This window comes from Piliocolobus tephrosceles, chromosome 3 (genome assembly GCF_002776525.5).
Source record: "Piliocolobus tephrosceles isolate RC106 chromosome 3, ASM277652v3, whole genome shotgun sequence".
Taxonomy (NCBI): Eukaryota; Metazoa; Chordata; class Mammalia; order Primates; family Cercopithecidae; genus Piliocolobus; species Piliocolobus tephrosceles.
In genome coordinates, this window is record NC_045436.1 from 15448138 (window position 1) to 15464015 (window position 15878).

At 35.4% G+C, this 15878-nt stretch overlaps 2 protein-coding genes across 11 annotated transcripts in view; one reads left to right on the top strand and one right to left on the bottom strand.

Annotated features, from left to right (window-relative positions):
- CEP44 (centrosomal protein 44) overlaps window positions 1-832 on the bottom strand; it is a 38084-nt gene extending 37252 nt beyond the window's left edge. For 2 of the 8 annotated variants that reach the window (XM_023229180.2, XM_023229262.2), the window contains exon 1: window positions 400-536. The gene's annotated coding sequence lies outside the window, so the exon portion shown is untranslated. Of the gene's footprint in view, window positions 1-399 lie in introns of all 8 variants that reach the window. The other 6 variants (XM_023229221.2, XM_023229214.2, XM_023229226.2 and 3 more) reach the window with 6 other exon arrangements.
- The window catches only part of FBXO8 (F-box protein 8), a 55243-nt gene continuing 39739 nt past the window's right edge, over window positions 375-15878 (top strand). Inside the window, exon 1 of one of the 3 annotated variants that reach the window (XM_023229283.3) lies at window positions 375-1232. The gene's annotated coding sequence lies outside the window, so the exon portion shown is untranslated. Of the gene's footprint in view, window positions 1233-3175; window positions 3198-12261; window positions 12303-15878 lie in introns of those variants that run through there. The other 2 variants (XM_023229303.1, XM_023229294.1) reach the window with 2 other exon arrangements.

Genomic DNA, 15878 nt, shown 5'->3' on the forward strand with positions numbered 1-15878 from the left:
TGTTCACATACAAAATTAAAAGGTCTGCAGATAATTTGGGGCGGGGGGGGGGAGCGCCATAATTCCAGAGTAAAAGAGGGTAACAATTTCAAGACTAACTTATTATAGTGAGGGAAAAATCTGTAGCCTTCAATAAAGGTAGAGAAATATTTGAAAAGCTGGGGAAATGCAAACAAGGAAAACACGAACTGCTGTCGGGAGCCGGATGTATCCTCACCCCAGAGGATCCAATAGCAATCAGTAAGCCTGTAACTTTCCAACCCTAAGTCACAACCTAATTCTGATAGGATGAGCTGCCAGGATACTTCCCACTTCCTTGTGACTAAAAGCTTACACTAGTTGGGTGTATGAGCAAAGCTCCCCTCCCGCTACTTGATTTAAAAGAATGAAAAGGCGGACCCAGTCATTCGTCCCCGCCCAGGGTCTTTATAAGGGCGGCGGAGAGAGGCGACCTCTGCCCAATATAGAGCGCAGCCTTGCGGTCTCCTCGGGGCTCACCCAGCAGCCACCACCAAAGAAGCCGGTTTCAAAGGCCCAGCACGACAGGGACAGGAGGAGGGAGCGTATGCAACCACTGACAGTCACCAGAGTCCAGCCTCCCGCAACAAGTTGCTACAGCCAAGCGCCTGCGTCCAGACTCGCTTCTCGCGCCGACCGTTTGTATCTGGAATTGTGGGTTCCTGCCCGCCACGCACCGCGGCAAGACCTTCAAAGCTGCGGGCTTCTCTGCGCTCCAGGATTCCTCGCTGCAGATTCCACACCGCGTTCGTCAAGACTCCTGTGAAAAGCGACTCTGCTGAGAGCCTTCTCAATGGCCAGTCCAATTCTAACTTGCAGCTGAGAAGTTTTTCTGATCTTGATGGTCAGAGGGGCTCGTGCTGCGAAGTGAGAAACAAGAAATCTATAGTGAATTGTAAACAACGGAAATAAAAATGCGTCTCAGTTAAGAGTTGGAGCCTAACGTCACTTCCGGCAACAATAGGAAACGTCAAAACTAGGGCAGTCGGCAGTTCTGGCTCCTGCAGCTGGAGGTGCCCTGAGTTCTGAGGGTCGTAGTGCTGTTTCTGGTATTCTCATTGCGGTCACCTCCACCGGTGTGGACAAGTAAAGTTTGAACCGGCTTCTCCATGGCCTGGGCACCAGTTCCCGGCTGACCTATTTTCTTTTTGGCTAAAAGCCCCCGCCCAGAGGCCGATTCGTCGCGGCGGCGGTGGAGATCGCAGGTCGCTCAGGTACAGGAGTCAATCTAAATATTTCAGATCTCTTGCCCTTTTCCTGTTCACCTTCACTTTTCTCGAAAATAAAGACAACCAGTGCTTGCCAGTTGGCCGAAACTGGCCGACCACCAAGAGTTTGGGACCAATGACAGTGCAAAGCATCTTGAGTGACAGCGGTGGTGGCTCATTAAAGTGAGGTATCAGTGTCAAGAGGCGGGACTGGGTGTGTTCCTTCTGTTTCTAGGCCATTGGGGTGTAGTTCGGTTTAGGACTCCAAGTAGTAACCCAGTGTCGTTGTGAAATAAACCTGAGAAATGACAAGGGTTACTTTCTTCAGGTCCAAGTGTTGGTTTTCGGGTCGAGTGTTATTTTGGTTCCTAGACACAGTTTTTGGTTCTTTACCACTTTCCAGTAACAATGAATGCAAATACAAGTATAGTTAGGATCACGATGGATTGCTAGCTGCTACAGTCGTCAAACTTTGGTTATATAAAACTTGGCAAGCTTTTATTTGTTTCTCAGCGACTGTGTTCTAATCTCTTAGTAGGTTCTCAACGAATAATATTTATTTGGCAAAATTACATAAATTGATCCCATTCCTCGGTCATTTAATTTTTTTACTTTTATTTTTAGGTTCTGTATGAATTTACAAATAAAATAATTGATTCTACTTGTTTTACAAGTAAAATATTCATTTTCAAGGGTCCTAGGTGTATATCCCCAAATGAATATATCATGATTTTTATTACTGCAAAGTGAAGACAATTTATGTTTTCTATTTCAGTTTTCCTTTTCCTTCTTTTAGTGTTTGAAGTAATATATTTCTGAGGTAGGAGCTCTATACACTCCTCAACTCTACCCTTCAAGAAAATGATACACGGAATAGAGTAGGTTTCAGAATAAAGAATAGATAAGTTTTATTTTTTTTTTCATATTTTGTCAGAAATTCATCTTTAGCCAGTTAACTTGACAATATGTCTGATGAGGTACTTCATTAGTTGTCTTGCTGGATAACAAATTACCCTCAAATTTACCCCAGCTTAAAACAACAAATATTATCCGTTTCTGTACGTCAGGAATTAGGGTGCATTTGTAACTTCATTTAATAATAACTTAGAGCAAATTAACTAATATTACTTGGGGCCCTTGGATCAATTGAAATACTTCCACAAAATATTATAATAACTTCTAGATAATACAAAACGTTGATCATAATTTATTATATATGACCACTTTAATGGGGAATGTGTGTTCACTCTTGCTGGATTAAAAGATATTTTCCTCATTTTACAATATAAAAACATTGAATTACCAAATCTTTAATCACAGAGTATTGAAATTAGTCATTCAGATTTGTAACTCTGTGGTTTATTGTTTAACCAACTGCTATTGTGCCACTAATTTTTTCCTCATTTTGATTCAAATTTGGAAACTGACACTATTCCATTGACTGACCCATGATAATGCATCAAAATCATTAATACTAAAGTCTAAGAATTATGCATTTAACTTGTGTTTCTTTTTCTTGAATTATTTTACTTAAATAATTTTTTAAGCAATTTAAATGAAATATATCTATTTCTGGACATTTATGTTCACTTTCTTTTTCGTTTTGCTCTCATTGTTTTGTTTTTCTGACAAATTTCTTGACATAGCTCTCTAATAAACTGAAACATTTTTGGCTGACTTGAATAAATTTATATCATATTTGGGGCAAGTACTTTTTTTGAGACAGATTTTTATTCTGTTGCCTAGGATGGAGTGCAGTGGGGCGAACAAGACTCACTGCAGCCTTGACCTTCTAGTTTCAAGCAATTCTCCCTCCCACGTCAGCCTTCAGAGTACCTGGGACCACAGGCACATGCCATCATGTGTGGTTAATTTTTTAAAATTTTTGTCTGACTATGCTGCCCAGGCTGGTCTTGAATTCCTGATCTCAAGCGATCCTCCTTTCACAGCCTCCCAAGGTTCTGGAATCAGGTATGAGCCACTGTGCTGGGTCTGGGGCAAGTACTTTACAGCAATATAGAGATAAAAATATTTGTGGTTTGGAGTTCAGGCAATAGCTTTAGGGAGTTTAACTCTGTAGTCAGCAGTTAGTATATTTTTCAAGAATAGATTGCATAGGATTCATAAGCTATTTGAGTTAAGGAACCAGATTTTAGCAAGTGAGCCAAGCGTGGAGAGACCCTATATGGAGTAGTGATTTGTGGAAGTCATGAATATAGGGAAAAAAGAGATGGAAAGGGCAGATGTTAAATACACACACATACACACAATCATCTCTTCTTTTATTTATTTATTTACAGAGTTTTTTCCCCTCACTTTATTGTACAGGGTCACAGAATTGTTTTTTCCAATTTTTAAATGGTAGTAAAATATACGTAACAAAATTTTACCATCTTAACCAGTCTAAGTGTACAGTTCAATGGTATTAATTACGTTGATAATGTTGTGCCACCATCATTTTATTTTCACAGGATCACATAATTGTTTTTTCCGATTTTTAAATTATAATAATATGTACATAACATAAAATTTACCATCTTAACCAGCTGAAGTATACAGTTCAATGGTATTAATTACGTTGATAATGTTTTGCCACCATACTCTTTTTGTAAAACTGAAACTCTATACCTATTAAACAATAATTCCCCTCCCCCATTCCCAGGCCCTAGCAGTCATCATTCTACCTTTTATTTCTGGTTTTGGAAAACGGAAATGTTTGTATTCATATTACTGGAAAGTGGTAAAGAACCAAAACCTCATATATATGGGCATATCCAGTATTTGACTTTTTTTGACTGGCTTATTTAACTTGGCATAATGTCCTCAAGGTTCATCTCTGTTGTAGGGTATGCCAGAATTTATTTTCTTTTTAAGGTTACATAACATTCCCTTATATGTGTCGGCCACATTTTGCTTATCCATTCATCTATTAATGGACATCTGGGTTGCTTCCATGTTTTAGCTGTTGTGAATAATGCTGCTATGAACATGGGTGTACAAATATCTTTTCCAGACCCTGCTTTCGATTCTTCTGGGTATATACCTGAAAGTGAAATTGCTAGATCACATGGTAATTCTGTTTTTAATTTTTTTTTTTTTGGGGGAAGCTCCATATTGTTTCCGCAGAGGCTGTACCATACATATTACATTCACATTAATAATACATAAGGGTTCCCGTTTGTCCACATCCTTGCCAACACTTATTTTTTTTTTATAGTAACTATCTTAATGGATATAAGGTGGTATCTTATTGTACTTTTGATTTGTATTTCGCTAGTGATTAGTGATGCTGAGTGTATTTTCCTGTGCTTATTGGACGTTTGTATATTTTCTTTGGAAAAATGTCTTTTCAAGTCCTTTATCCATTTTTGAATCATGTTTTTGTTATTGTTGAGTTATAAGAGTTATCTGTAAATTATAGATATTAGATTTTATCAGATACATGATTTTAAAATATTTTCTCTCATTTGGTGAGTTGCCTTTTTACTCTATTAATACTGTCTTTTGATGCACAATTTTTAGTTTTCATGATGTTCAGTTGGTCTATTTCCAACTTGTGCGTTTTGAAATCATTGCCAAATTCAGTGCTGTAAGCCTTTTGCCCTGTTTTTTCTTCTAAGAGTGTTATAGTTTTATGTCTTACATTTAAGTCTTTGATCCATTTTGAGTTTATTTTCATAGATAGTGTTGGATAAGGTTCCAACCTCATTCTTTTGAATGTGGATATGTTTCTCAGCATCATTTGTTGAAAAGACTGTCCTTTCCCCCATTAAATCATCTTGACACCCTAGTCAAAAATCTTTTGATCGTATATGTGACAGTTTATTTCTGGATTCTGTGTTCTATTTCATTGGTCTGTATGTCTATTTTTATGCCAATACCATACTGTTTTGGTTACTGTAGCTTTGTAATAAGTTTTGAAATCAGAAAGTGTGTCTTCCAGCTTTGGTGTTCTTTTTCAAGTTTGGTTTGACTATTAGGAGTCCCTTGAGATTCCATGTGGATTTAAAATTTATTTTTCTATTAATGCAAAAAAATCATTAGAATTTTGGCAGGAACTACATTAAATCTATAGATAACTTTGGGTGGTATTACCATCTTAATAATAATAAATCTTCCAATCTGTAATCACAGGATGTGCTTCCATTTATTTGTCTTCTTTCACTAGTGTTTTGTAGCTTTCATTCCAGAAAACTTTTACCTACTTGGTTAATTCTTAAGTATTTTATTCTTTTTGATGCTATTGTAATTGGTACTATTTTCTTAATTTCCTTTTCAGATTGTTCATTGTAAGTGTAAAGAAATACAACTTATTTCTGTGTTTTGACTTTGTATCTTTCTACTTTGCTTATTAGTTCTAAGTTTTTGGTAGAATCCTTAGGGTAACTGCAAAGGATTTTACTGCTTTCTTTCCAATTTGGATGTCTTTTACTTTTTTTCTTGTCTAATTACTCTTGGAACCATGGAATTTTATAGCTAAAAAAGACCTTAGGGAACACCAATTTCAAAACCTTTATTTTACAGGGGAGGAAACTGAGACTTCAAAATTTTAGTGACTTTCCTGATGCTCACTACTAGCTAAGGAAGGAGACTGAGTCAAACTCATGTTTTCTTTCCATATGTCTCTTTTCACTATTAAATGTTTTCTCATCTCATTTATCACCTTCCCCCTATTTCTGGCTTCCTTCAATATTCATTTAATTTAATACCTTGTTTTATTTGTATTAAAGCAACTCAGTGAGAATTATGACTTTTGTTTTGTTTTTTAATTCCATAGCACTCATAGCAATGGCCTCTGTGGTTAGTGGGCAGGTGAGTGTGTGTATACTGAGAAGGTGGGTTAGGATATGCTATGCTACCATGACTACAGCTGATTATAGCCACGTTGAGTAAATAGTAATGCAATTAAGTAAGAACCATATAATTAAAAATAATGCTAGTGAGAAGTATGATACATTTATTTAAAATTTCAAATAATTGGACAATGGAACATTTCTTGAAAAACAAACCAAAGAAATTGAATAAGCCTAAAATTCTTAGATTTTTGGTTGCATTTAAATAACGCATCTTAATATTTACATTTGTTTAGTTGCCATTTTCGTAACACTTATTATAGAATAAAATTAAAGAACAGGAAAAAAACCTTCAGGAAACAAAGTAATATTGTAAATCTTTTTGAATTAAAAAAACCCCTGCAAATGGTATGCCTTTTAGTAACAAAAACTGCTCTTGCAGGACCAGATCTTTAAATTTAATGAGTGGGGGCTTTTTATGTGTTTAATGTACCTTGTGACCTCTTAGTACTTAGCTATTTCCCTTTTCTCCTTAGAAAGACCTCCTTGTGGACTTACCCTTCCTTCATTTCTCAACATTTGTTGCCTTTAAATTTTAGGGATGTGATTGGTTATCAGGTTTTTTTTCTTTTTTAAAAAATTTCTCTACCCAGTCTGTTCTAAACTTCTTCGGTGGTCTATTCTTTTGGAAGTGAAGAAATAAATGCTACGCTCCTGATTTGATTCAAAATGTCTCAGAAAATATTTTCTCATAGACTTTCCCATGTTCCTATGCCATTGAATAATATTACATGATATCAGTTAAAGGTTTTTAAAACCTAAAGTAACCAAAAATAGAGTTGCTACTTTTTACTTGAAAAGCATTGAACATTTTTAAAAACATATAGGTGGATTTCCTTATCTTTAGAATTTGTGTTTTAGAGATAACTATTTTAGTACACACTTTAAACCTTCATCTGATACAGGACATTTATTTATAAATTCCAGTATTTAGACAACTAAGAAATACTGAAGAAAAATGACCATTTATAATGTGTATTTAAATGAGGCTATTCATATGTCAGTCATTACATACCAATGATTTAACACCGTTTCCTCAGTAAAAGCTTTATGGAATTGGTTTGCTTCAAACAAAAGATCTTAAAGCAGAATGCTTTTTTGAGACCTCCGGACTCCTTTCTATTCTTGCCATCTTTTCCTGTGTAGATTTTATATGCTCAAATAGTATATAAACCGTTCTTCATTATTTATCGTCTACACAGCATGTGCCATTTGAGTGCTTAGTGCCGTGACATTAATAAAAGCAGTAGTTACCTTTTTGTTAATACATACTACCTTATTTGGTGTTTAACTTGTTATATAGTGATAGTTTGATTAAAGCTGCTTAATATTTTACAGATAGACTTTATATTAGATACAACAGCTATTAATAAAATTTGTATTTTAGTCTTTTTTAGAAATAGTCTACTATTTCAAAAAGGAAACAAAACATGATAGTCAAAAATACCATCTCTTTTAGAAAGGTCGCGATCTTCTAGAAGTTAAAAAGTATAGAAAACTATTATTCTTATAAATTTTAATAAATGTGTAATCTGTATAATTATTTGTAGTTAATCCGTAGTTTGTACTGCTTTTAAGTGGAAGCTCTTTTTTGCTGTTGTAACAGACTTGTTTAGACTAAAACTACTTCTTAAAAAAAAAAATCCAAAATTATGTCAGAACAATACAGCTGTTTCAGAAACAACATACTGCTTTACCAATTAAAAGATGCTTTTATATACATTTTCTTAGTTAAGGCTCATAGTCACCCTGTAAAATAGATAGGAATGATTTCCCCCATTTCACAGGAAACAAAAGGTCAGAACCTTGTTTGAAATACCTAAGGTCACACAGCAAGTACAGCGTAATTGGAGCTCCACCTTTAAATTCATCCTCCACAGTAGTGGTGTCAAAAAACTTCTACATTACTGTAAAGCAGACATTATAGTATGTAGCCCACTTTAGAGATTTCAGTTTTATTTATTTATGCTGAAATTAGCATAATAAAACTGAAAGTAGACAAATTAATTTTTAAAAAATCAAAAGATTTACACGCCACTGCACTCCAGCCTGTTGACAGAGGGAGACTCCGTCTCAAAAAAACAAAACAAAACAAAAATCCGAAAGATCTAAATACATTTAGATTTTTTAAAAATTGGCTTTGTCAACCAGGCATGGTGGCTCATGCCTGTAATCCCAGCACTTTGGGAGGCCAAGGCGGATGGATCACATGGTCAGGAGTTCAAGACTAGCCTGGCCAACATAGTGAAACTCCGTCTCTACTAAAAATACAAAAATTAGCTAGGCATGGTGGTGCATGCCTGTAGTCCCAACTACTCGGGAGACTGAGGCAGGAGAATCGCTTGAACCCCGGAGGCGGAGGTTGCAGTGACCTGAGATTGTGCCACTGCACTCCAGCCTGGGCAACAGAGCAAGATTCCAACTCAAAAAAAAAAAAAATGGCTTTGTCAAATAAGTATTTGGTCAGTGCGTAATAAAAGTATTACTGTTGATATTGCTGTTGTTATTTTAATGGAAACAAGGGCATGTAAGAATTTAGGAGATTCTAAATAAAATTTACTGATTTTAATGTATTTTAATAAGTAGAAGCATTTTTCTACACATACTAGAAATATAATATTCGTAGCAATCCAAATTAATTCATATAGCTTATTACTTTGTTTTCAAATAAGTAATTATACCAGTTTTCTAACTAACATATTTTATATTTACATTGTCTTTTTTATCAGACTAAGAGTTACACAAATATCGATCCTTTTTGCATTGTACCTTGCTCTGTTGTTGATATATCCTATGTAAGTGGTCAAAACATCATTTAGGATTTGTGTCATTAAGGATTTGTATCCCTTAATTCCATCTTCTTTTGATATATATGTATTTGAATTTACCTGAAGTGAGAGATGATTCACAGGTTGTAAATTTTTCGCAATTAGTTGGATTCCTAAAATATAAAATAGTTACTATTTGTGAAATGATTCTAGACTTCCCATGTCCTTGGTCACCCTCTTTAAAGCATTCATTAGAGTTTCTAATTCCTTTTTAAAAAACATCTTTATTAAGGTATCATTTACATACCATAAAATTCATTCATTTTAAATGTACAGTTTCCTGTCCTTTTTTAAACGTTTTTTGTATTTTTTTCCATCCTTCTATGATTTTTTAAAGATAATTGTAGATGCACATGAAGTCTCAAGAAATATAGAGTGATCCCTTATACATTTTACCTAGTTTCCCTGATTGGTAATAGTATTGGACTATAATATACTATCAAAACCAGGTTTTGCCATTGATACAATCCTTCTTATTCATATTCCCCTAGTTTTATTTTTACTCAGTATACATATGTGTATGTGTATGAAGTTCTGTGCAAGTTCACATATCCAGCACCATAGTCAAGATAGTAAATAGCTGTAACACCTCAGGGATCTCTCACACTGTGCTTTTATAACCATACCCACCTCTCTGATGTTGACCATCTTATCATGTGCTTGTTTGCCATTTGTTTATCCTCTTTGTTGAAATGTGTGTTCATGTCTTTTGCCCATTTTTGTATTGGATTGTTTGGGTTTTGTTTACTGTTGTTTTGAGACTTGTTTATATATTCTAGATGCCAGATATGTGGTTTACAAATATTTTCTCTCTGTCTGTAGGCTTTCATCTTCCAAATATAGACTTTCAAAGACCAAAAATTTTTTATTTTGATGAGTTCCATTTGATAATTTTTACTTTCATAATCATGCTTTTGGTATAAGTCTGAGAATTCTTTGCCTAGCCTTAGACCCCAAAGATTTCCTTCATGTATTTTTCTTTCTTTTTTTTTTTTTTTTTTTTTTTGAGACAGAGTCTCGCTCTGTCACCCAGGCTGGAGTGCAGTGGTGCAATCTAGGCTCACTGCAAGCTCCACCTCCCAGATTCACGCCACTCTCCTGCCTCACCCACCCGAGTAGCTGGGACTACAGGCATGCGCCACCATGCCCTAATTTTTTGTATTTTTCGTAGAGATGGGGTTTCACCATGTTAGCCAGGATGGTCTCGATCTCCTGACCTCGTGATCCACCCACCTTGGCCTCCCAAAGTGCTGGAATTACAGGCGTGAGCCACCATGCCCGACCCCTTCTATGTATTCTAAAATTTTTATAGTTTTATGTTTAAGTCTATGGTCCATTTTGAGTTAACTTTTGTAAAAGGTGTAAGGTTTAGGTCAAGGTTCATCTAATTCACTTTTTTAAAATATCAGTGTTTACCAATTGTTTATTCAACAAATATTTTCTGAGCACTTTATATGCCAAGCCACTGTGTTTGATACTGGGTTTATTCATGTAACCTATTGTGTGGAGTCAGTTCCTTATTTTAGTACTACAGTCATTATTTTGCATGGTACCATGTTAACTGAAACTAGTGCATGCTGGAACTGTGGCCTTGCTATGTAAATGGCGTCTCTCCAAATTTCACAGATACTAAATTAATGAAATTCAGGACCAGGATTATGACTACTCAGGTAATTAAATCCACAATTATCAGACGTACTTTGAAATGAAGGAACCAAAATAATAGTTATCATTTAAAGAGGGTGAGAGGGATGAGTACAAAACTACCTTTTATTGTGAACTACCAACTATGGGTTAAGTTGCGTAAATGTTATCCCCACCTCCCATGAAATAAGAATTAGTATCCATTATTTTACTAATGAGAAAAATGAGGATCAGAGATTATAGGCTAATCAGATTCCGTGTTGTGGTTTGATCCTGATCTTTTTTCACATCAAAGCCAGTGTGCTTTCCACAAGAACAGCAGCAGCCTGAAAGAGCAGCTGCAGCTGGGAGCAGCGATAGAGGTAATAAACAGTGACGGGGTAAAAAGAGATGAGAACCAGTGATGAAAAAACAGATGGTAAATTGCCTTTGTCATCCATGGGCTCCAGCAGTTCTGGGAATATGCTTTGTGGGTTAAGAATAAAATCTTTAGACTCAGATAGACCTGAGTTTGAATCCTAAATCTTCCATTTTTCCGTCTTTGACTTCTCAGGCAAATTTACTTAACCTCTCTGGAGCACTGTTTCCTTAGCTGTAAAATTAGGGTGATAACACCTACCTATTGGTTGTTGTGAGGACTAAAATGAGATAATATATAACAGACTTAACAGAGTGCTTGGCACAGAGTACGTATTAATGGGTTATAGCACAAAATAATATTGTTCAATGTTTATATTATTAAACATTATATAAATAAATGTATATGCATAATATTATGTACAAAAGGAGAGGACAGAGCCAGGAATTCATTCTAAGGCTTAAATCTCCACACACAAGAAATAATTAAAGGGATTTTTTATTCTACTTTGTCAGAATAAAAATAAAAAAAGAATGTCTCTGCCCTTTAAAATAGAAATTCTTATCAAAAATGACAAAAATAATTCCTACTAAATATTTTGATGTTTTCTTTGATAGTAGGTTTCCTACTACTCTTATACTGTGATGCTGAGTATTTATCTCTTTATTAATGGTATTCAGTCTGTATTACACTGAGCCCTAAGGTAATAATTCTTAAACTGAGTACATAGACTCAAACACACATCTTTTTCAAATTTATATACCTGGATTCCACAGCTAGGAGATTTGCAGTTACAAAAAAGGTTGTTAGAGGAATAAAAATAACCCTTAAATACTTTTTAGCCAGGTTTACAAATGCTTAACATTTTGCCACATTACCTTATTGTTCCATCTATATAGACATAGACGTTACTGTTTTGCTGAACCATTTTGGAATAGGTTGCATATGTCACACCATCACACTTCAGTGTGTGTTACAAAGAACGAGAATATACTTCTGTATAGCCATTTCACAGTTATCAAGTTTAGAAAATTTAACATTGATACTATGATACCATATTTTTATCCAGTCTTCAGCCCATAGGTCTCGTTTCTTATTTATCTCAATAATGTGCTACATAATAGCAATTTTTTTTCCAATCCTGTTGACATACTGCATTTCGGTGGTATTTTTTGTAGCCTCCTTTAATCCAAAACTGTTCTTCCACCTTTTTTCTTTCTTTCTTTCTTTTTTTTTTTTTTTTAACTTTTGTGACATTGGCATTATTGATTTATTTTTTAGGAACAGAGTTTTGCTCCATCACTCAGGCTGGAGTGCAGTAGTGTAATCTTAGTTCACTGGAACCTCCAATTCCTGGCCTCAAATGATCCTCTTGCCTCAGCCGCCTAAGTAGGTAGGACTACAGGCATGTGCCACCACACTCATCTAATCTTTTAATTTTTTATAGAGATGGTCTTGCTATGTTGCCTGGGCTGGCCTCAAGCAATTCTCTCGGCCTTGCTCTCCCAAAGCACTGGGATTAGAGGCATGAACCACCATTCCCAGCCCGGCATTGGCATTTTTGAAGGAAAAGATTCCGTTATTTTACAGACTGCCTTTTGAGTATATTCCCTATTAAATTCAGATTATGGATTTTTGACTGGAATACTGTATAATGATGTTGTATCCTCAGGGCATCACATCTAGAGGCACATGATGTGCATTTGCCTCTTATTTGTAAATGTTAATTTTCATCATTTGGTTAAGGTTTTGTGTTATTTCTTAATTTTTTCTTGTAATTAATGACTAATATGTGGGCAGATACTTTGGGATTCTGTAAGTATTCCATTCTTTGTCAAACTCCAGATTCAGCAGCATCCATTGACAATTCTTGACTAAATTATTTTTTCTCTGATGGTAAAATGATAATTTTTCTAACTACATTATTCTATCTTCTTTAATTAGAATTCTACTCTAAAAAAGAGCTTTCCTTCTCCTTTATGTTTCTATTGATCATCATCAGTGTAGACTCACAGATTCTTTCTTTATGTAATGGATTATACAGTTTTTCCTCAGTATTTGTGGATCTGCATCCACAGTGTCATTCAATCACAATTGAAAATATTTGGAAAAAATAGAAAGTAACAATACAACAATAAATAATAATACAAATTTTAGAATACAGTATAACAACTATTTACGTAGCATTTACATCTTACTGGATGTTATAAGTGATCTAGAGATGATTTAAAGTATACGGGAGGATGTATACTATGCCATTTTATACAAGGGATTTGAGCATCTGTGGATTTTGGTATCTGGGGGAGGTGACATGAGGAGGTGATCCTGGAACCAGTCTACTGCAAATGCTAAGGGACAATTAATTCATTACTGTCATTTTTATTTTGATGTTCCAGGTATGGCCAATAGGAGCTGCCTTCAAATTAGTTCCTAATGTCCTTTTGACATTATCCCATTTTTTGATTTGCTATAGTTCACTGAACACTCGTAATCCAAGTTTAAGAAACACTACCTTAGGAGTTTCTTGGTAGCCCCTAAGGGGGTCCGAAGTAAACTGGAAAGGTACAAGTTGAGAAGAAGATGCACCTTTTCACCATATTCATGTATAGCAGAACTTTTATGAGTACCTCCTATAGGTAAATCCCCCAAAGATGTAATATATAGAGTATAGCATTTTATAATTATATCTATTTAAATTAAGGTTAAAATTAACTTTTATTGACGAGTTACCAGATGAAATCAGGAAAAATAAATCAAGTAATTGCTATGCAAGTGCTTCAGCCACATTTTAATGCTTAAATATTGGATCTTTGAAGCAATAAAAAGTGACTTAGAGATTTCTGCACCGAATTTCTTGCTTTGAGATGATTGGTTTGACAGCCATTATGCTGGGCCAATTGTAAATGTAAGGAGGGTGGTGGCAGAGAGTTTTTCTCTAATGTCATTCAATATCTGTATCAAAAATGCTTCTTCATTTTGCCTGGGTGAGGGAAAGGGGTTGGGATACATACCAAATCTTTCTAGCTATGTGATATATGTGTGTTAAGGGGAGAGGTTGTGGTCCATTTTTACAGATACATATGCACATTATTTCATTTAATTCTCATAAAAATCATACAAGGGGGATATTTTTATTGGTATTGTGTAGGGAAGGAAACAATGACCCAGAGATGTTAATATCCTGATTCTTTTGCTCATTTCACTCTGAATTTCTCTTTCCGTATCCTCTGTTTTGGAGTGCCAAGCCTCTCAAGGTTTCTGCAAGGTACGTAAGCTTCTGCTTCCCTCTGCGTATGATTCCAGACTGTCCTCCGTCTTTATCTACATGGCTTCATTAGTAGCCACTCCTCCTTCTACTTTTCATGTTGCAGAAATATATTGAAATCTCATGTTCATGACTGTCCTGTTTTCGTTTTCTTTTAGTTGTAGTTTCTACCATTTTTTTTTCCTCTGTCATTTTATGGGAGAGAGAGGTGATGAATATATGTGCTCCATCTTACAAGAATCCAACCAAGGTTGAGGTTTTTTCCGAAAAAGTTCCTTAAAAGAATATTTCAGAAGTGAGTCCAAAAATTGTTTCTTCTGTCTCAGAAGAAGACAACTTCTGTCTCAGATATCTTACAAATTGCAAAGCATGTTAATGAGATGATACCCTACCATTTATACTTATCCCAATATTAGTTGAAAACCTATTCTTCGGAGGCCAAGGCGGGCGGATCACCTGAGGTCAGGAGTTCGTAGACCATCCTGGCCAACATGGTGAAACCCCATCTCTACTAAAAATACGAAAATTGCCGGGCATGGTGGCAGGCGCCTGTGATCCCAGCTACTCAGGAGGCTGAGACAGGATAATTGCTTGAACCCAGGAAGCAGAGGTTGCAGTGAGCCGAGATCGCACCATTGCACTCCAGCCTGGGGGACAAGAGCGAGACTTTGTCTCAAAAAAAAAAAAAACAAAAAAAAACACTATTCCTAAGACATGAGCATGAATAAAAATGATTTTGAAATTTAGCATATTAAATATAAGCTATGTAATACCAAAAGAGCTTTCGTAGAAAGAAAAACACCATATATGTTTAGTAATCCTAGATATAACTTTACTGAAATGTTATCAGGTGGGAGTACAACAGATCACATAGGGGTGACAGTGGCTGTTTGCTATATAAAAGTAGGAAACTTTATGCAGTCTTCCAGATAAATACCTCTCAAAGACATTATTTTATAATAATGGTGGACTCTTCCTAAAATCATATTACTTTCCATTTATGTCTTCCCAGCTACTGTGCCACAGCAGCATAGGACTTTAGGAATAGAAAGTTAAGTTTGAAATGTAAGCTGTGATAATAAACCAAAATATGAAATACGTATACACGAGATTAATTTAATAAAATAGCTCTGTCTTTGCTAATGTGACACGTTTATACACAGTACCACTGAGTGTTCAAGATCACACAGTCTGGTTGCCAGTCCACATTCAGTAGCCATTCAGTACCCATTTGTGTCAGGCTTCTAAGTTTCCTGTTCACTACCATGTTCCCTGAGTGTATTTGCAGGCAGTACAGAATTGAACATGAATATTTTATCCTTAAACCGAAACAGTATATGATAGCTCTGAGACAAAAGGAGCGTTAATTGACTGCTGTATTAAAATGACTATAATTAATTGATAGTCATATTTGCATAATTTCAGGGAGTAGAAATTCTGGGATCATGTTTGTTTGCCTATTTGGCTGTTGCTTCATTTGATGCTTCATCCAATCTATAAAGGAGCTCTGATTTATTTTATTTTGTGCTAATCATTCACTGGAAATTATCAATTTACGTTTACTAAATAGTATCTAAATCTTCAGTAGTAAGTATTCATTTTATTACTATTCTTTTTTTTTTCTTTTCTTTTTTTTTTTAGACAAGAGTCTCACTCTGTTGCCCAGGCTGGAGTGCCACATTCTCAGCTCACTGCAACCTCTGC